A 5,067-nucleotide genomic window follows, 5' to 3' on the forward strand; every position below is an offset into this window, starting at 1 on the left:
CTTGCCAGCTTTACGGTGGATGGTGAAGGTGATCAGCTCGCTATAAGTCACATGAGTTAACAATATTACAGCCATATTCCAGAGGCTTTGTTAAGGCTATATATAATCTGTCAAGTTTCTTTCAAACCTTTTAGTCATTTTTAAGTTTTTTAGTACTTCTCCACAGAGCTGTTTGCTGTGTGTTTGTCAGTGAGTTCTTGTGTATAGTACAAATTTCTACACTTAATGGTGTTTGGATGCAGATACACAAAGAGAATGTACTGAAGAATTTCTTCAAGTATTATTGAAAACCAGAAGTAACTAACTTCTTTTTATCAACTGGTGGTGATAGTTTAATATACTTCAATATTCTTAAGAAAGGAACAGCTACCTCAGAAGGGTTCAGTTAAAATGTTCAGTACTCATTCAATGGTGTAGCATCATTACACCCAAGAAGTTCTCAAATCTTCTTGTCCTCATGATCTGAGTAGATTGCAAAGAGCACTTTGCCATACTCTTTCCTGCATTGTTGGATAGAACCTCTTGCAGCAGCTTAAATGTTGTTTCTAGTTAGTTCTTCCTGAAAGAATGCATTTTTCTTTGCATACGTGCTTGTCATTTTCATGCTTGATTATCCATCTTGTGCTAATGTTCTTGCTGATCTGAGTTTTTCTTTAAATTTGTCCTTTTTCTACATTTCTTTTCTCATCTAGTAATAGAGCTATTAATTTAAATCTGTCTGGAGGAGTATATTCAGGCTGAAATACTTCAGTAGTTTCTTTAAGTTACCACATTTTCTTGCATATAACATGAACATCCTTCCCCCCCTCGCAAGCCAGCTGGGGGGAATATGGGTGCATGTTGTATGCATGAAATACTGATTCCCGAGGGTTCTGGAGATTTGTCAGTGAGCCATTGCATTTAACACTGCCACCATTCCACTACTGCTAAATCTATGGACTCCTGCGGAGCCTCCCAGTACATTGACATGGCACTACATGCTGGATTGGACTGACTTGCAAGGTCAGTCAGCAGCTGGACCCATTGCATAGCCCTGGGGTCATTGCTTGGCTCTAGCCTTGGAAATGCCAGGTGCTAGGTACTCCAAGGTAAGAGCTTCTTCCTACCTGGTGATTCCCAAAATGGGGTGCATGTTATATCCAGTGATGTGCTAAAAGTGAGAAGATATGGTAATCTTTGTGCTGTGTTGAAGGTTGTGTTAACATAAAAACAGTTGTAACCATCTTCTGAAGGCCAAGTCTCTGCCTTCAGTTTTTTTTGTAATAACTGCTTGTTCTTTGCCAGTTTTGGGGTGTCAAAGAATTTTTGGATTTCTGAAGTAAAGTTTCTGTCGAAGAGTTCCTGAAGACCTGGGACTGACTCAGCTGATTATTGTGGCCATGTTTCTATGATAAGCGTGACATTGACATCACTTGCAGTATCAGACAACAGTGTAAAAGAACACTTTTCTTCTATTTCAGTAGCCAGTTTCACTCAATGGTATACTTGATTTTGAATAACTTCAGGAAATAATTTTTCTCTCTGTTCTGAGAATACCATAAATCTCTTCTACCTTGCCACTTAACAAATCTTGACAACATTAACATTTGACTTCAGATGAATTGTCTGTTTTCATTACTTAAGTCCATGCAATCGCTTGTTTCTTACCACTTCCTTCCACTTCAGGCATGTTGAATCAGATGGTCATATACTGATGTTTAATCACTAAACACTAATCACCCTTTTGCAATATTGATCAACAGCTCTCACATATAATATAAATAGGATGAGTAATGGCCACTTAGTAAACACTAAGGAGTACAAAATGATACCAGTTTTCTGTAGAACCTTATGCCTGCCCCACCTTCCAGAAGCTTCTCCATCCTAGCAAACAAAGCTCCCTAGAAGTTGTTCTGCTCACTCCCCTCTTTGCAGCATTGAATGATACTTCATTCCAGCCACAGCTAATACCCCTTCCAACAACTGCCTGCCCCCTTTCCCCTTTTTGCATCTCGGTTTCTAAACTTCGTTAATGTGTTTCTAATAGTAATCTCATCAGTTGTATCCTCTTGAGGATACAACTCATGCCAGTCATATAGTAATGTGTAACAGTAACATTTTGAAACATGAGATGCACAAGTTTTAAAAAAACTGGGGAAAACCCGGGTGGGTAGGTGTGTATTGTGTGGGTTTAGAGTTTTGACTTCTCTCTGGGGTAGGAGATGCAGTTACTGCACTGTCTTGCTATTCAGTGTGACCTTTTCTCTAATTTTTTTTTGTCTGACTTTTCATATCCTGTTTTCTACCAAATTAGACAAGAGAGCATACTAAAGAGCGGCTGACTTCTGCTGGTGCCTGCAAGATCAGAAGCTTTCTCTGTAGCATGTTCTGTCATTTGTTTAGTTTGTGTCTGTTGACTCTCTTCTGTGAATTTGAAGAACTTGCCTTGCCTTTAGTATAAAAATGATAAAGTCCAGGTACTATTTAAATAACACCTCAAAACTTGAAATACATTTTGAAGAGGCTGCACGTTGGGTAAGGAAACAGAAAATCAGGTTTGGACCCCTTTGTGTTGGGCCTGGGTGTGTGCTCTGATAATGCAGAATAACCTCCTAGGAAAAGAGCATGAATAAATGTAGTTTGAGGGGAAAATTCTTATTTTAAACTAGACCATGTTTATGAACTTGAGAATTCTTCATTCAATATTTTGGTTCCAAGTGTAAAAATGAGAAGAGTGAAACTTCTCTAAAATTATCACTTGTTTTCTTTGTTTTTTTGGGAAGGTATCTGCATACTTTTCAAATCTATTTACTTGCTAGCAAAGGTGTTCGAGGCAGCTGAAATATATTGTATTAATTACTGTTCTGAAAATATGCTTGGTGCAGTGGTTTGCACTGTCAAAGATCTTCAGGTCAAACTTTCCATGTCTCTGTCTCTCTATTCTAACTCCAGGTTTACACTGAGCTTATTGCCAAATGTGACATATTGAGCAGTGATAGTGAGATATAAGCAGACATCCTAAGTAGAATTGCCAAAGCTGTTGTTGAGGCTGGGTGAGAAGAGACTTAAATGACAGACTCCTGATTCGAAAAGGAGTTGAAGACGTGCTGAAACAGCTTTACAGTTATCTAATGTTTAGGCATTTTACATTAATGGGCCTGACCATTATGGAAAAAAAATACTGTAGTTCTAAGGAAACACAGCTTGCTCTGAATATAGTACTCCAGCAACAAGGAGTTCCTACAGTATTTTATTGTTGCTGTGGTAGAAGAATGACATATACAGGGTCCTGAAACCATGATTTCTTACCCATCTCTCCTGTCCAGTGATGCTTCTGGCCTAGCCAACCTTGGTCATAATGCCCATCCCTTAGGAAATCAGTCATGGATTTGGAGAGAGGCTGCTCTGTAAATCAAACTCATGCAACATAAGGAAATCTGGGTTGTTTTGAAAACCGAGAGAATGAAACATCTTGAAAATTATTATTATTATTAGTTGGAGGAGGAGGGGTAATAAATTCATTAGGTGTAGTAAACTATCTCGTGGACTGGTTCCTCAGCTGTGAGGATGCACATGTCTTCATGAAACCTCATTTTGTTCATCTGCTGTACGCTGGTTTGGCAATAGCAAGTGTCTCTTTTCTTACATTCAAGAACTTAAAAAATCACTAGGTGAATGAACTGCTCCCCTACAGGGCCCTTTAGTTATGGCCAGCTCAGCTGGGGCCTTGGAGTCGCAGCAAGCTGCCTCCCTCCCAGTGATCTCATGCAGGTAGTAGAGAGCCAGGCTCCGCTTAAACGTTCCATAGGGAGTGCCCGGAGTCTGGGTGTCAGCACTCCTTGAGTGCAATAGGGTACACGGACACTGCTGTTAATGCTCATTATCTAAGATAAGGCATGGCTCTGAGCTCCATTTTGCAGCTGGAGGGCTATCATCTAGAAGGCAGAAACTCTGCTTAAGTACCCTGTATACTCTGCTTCCTGCTAATAAGCATATTCCCACAACACATCTGGTGCCATTGTTTGGTCTGCCCCAAAGGTAGACCATATGGTTGCTTCTGCTTCAGCAGGGTATCTTCTTCTCGAGCCATAATTAAGTACCTAATTTTTACGCCTGTTATTTTTTTCTCCAATATACACTGCTTGCACTGACAAATCTTTTAGTAATTAATTAATGAACATTTGTCTAGAACCCAGGAATTGTGCCTGATATTTTAGGAAGGATAAAGACTTGGATGGGGCATATGCAGAGATATAAAGGGCTGTTAAGCTGCTCACAAGAGTCAGGAGCCATTGGAAGCTAGGATTTTTCCCTGTGTGTCTTTGAAAAGCTTCAGCCTCCCTGCTGAACTTACCCAGGAACAATAAGGCATGTCACAGGAAAGATGACATTCAGCAGCAAGCAAAGATACTTTAAACAAAATAAGGTTAGGAGGTTGCTTGGCTTTGTAAGATGTGTGTGGCTTTTTCTGTATTCTAGGTCCCTCCCATCTTATTTTATTAGGCTAGCATGAAGCTGAAAGAGCTACTTAGTCTGGAGAAGAGAAGACTAAGGAGGGTTCGGGTTGGATATTGTAAGTCTTCAAATACCTGAGGAGCGATCACAGGGAAGATGGAGATAGGGGACAGGAAGAGGAGCAATGGCCTCAATGAGGGCCAGTGTGGTTCCAATCTTCAAAAAAGGGAGGAAGGAGGACCCAGGAAACTATAGGCCAGTTAGTCTTACCTCGATCCTAGGCAAGCTGTTTGAGAAAATAATTCTGGCACACATCCAGGAGGGGCCAGCAGGGGACTGCATGCTTAGGGGCAATCAGCATGGGTTCATCAGTGGCAGATCCTGTCAGACCAACCTGGTGACTTTTTATGATCAGATCACCAGATCATTAGATGCAGGGGTAGCAGTGGACATAGTCTTCCTGGACTTCCGGAAGGCTTTTGACACTGTCTCTCACCCCGTTCTCATTAAGAAAATGGGAGGCTGTGGTGTAGACACCCACACAGTCAAATGGGTCGCCAACTGGCTGGAGGGCCGCACCCAGAGGGTGGTAGTGGATGGGTCCTTCTCAACCTGGAAGGATGTGGGCAGTGG

The 5,067-nt window shown here is 41.1% G+C and overlaps 1 protein-coding gene and 1 long non-coding RNA gene across 5 annotated transcripts in view; both read left to right on the forward strand.

Moving 5' to 3' along the window:
- The window catches only part of LOC109298540, a 25,963-nt gene extending 21,341 nt beyond the window's left edge, over positions 1-4,622 (forward strand). The window contains exon 3 of the long non-coding RNA XR_002097640.1: positions 2,436-4,622. This is a non-coding gene — a long non-coding RNA (uncharacterized LOC109298540). The remainder of the gene's footprint in view (positions 1-2,435) is intronic.
- Positions 1-5,067, forward strand: part of FOXN3 (forkhead box N3) — a 415,590-nt gene that overhangs the window by 167,810 nt on the left and 242,713 nt on the right. The window lies entirely within an intron of this gene.

Source organism: Gavialis gangeticus, unplaced genomic scaffold (genome assembly GCF_001723915.1).
Source record: "Gavialis gangeticus isolate Ggan-Ray unplaced genomic scaffold, GavGan_comp1, whole genome shotgun sequence".
Lineage (NCBI taxonomy): Eukaryota > Metazoa > Chordata > Crocodylia > Gavialidae > Gavialis > Gavialis gangeticus.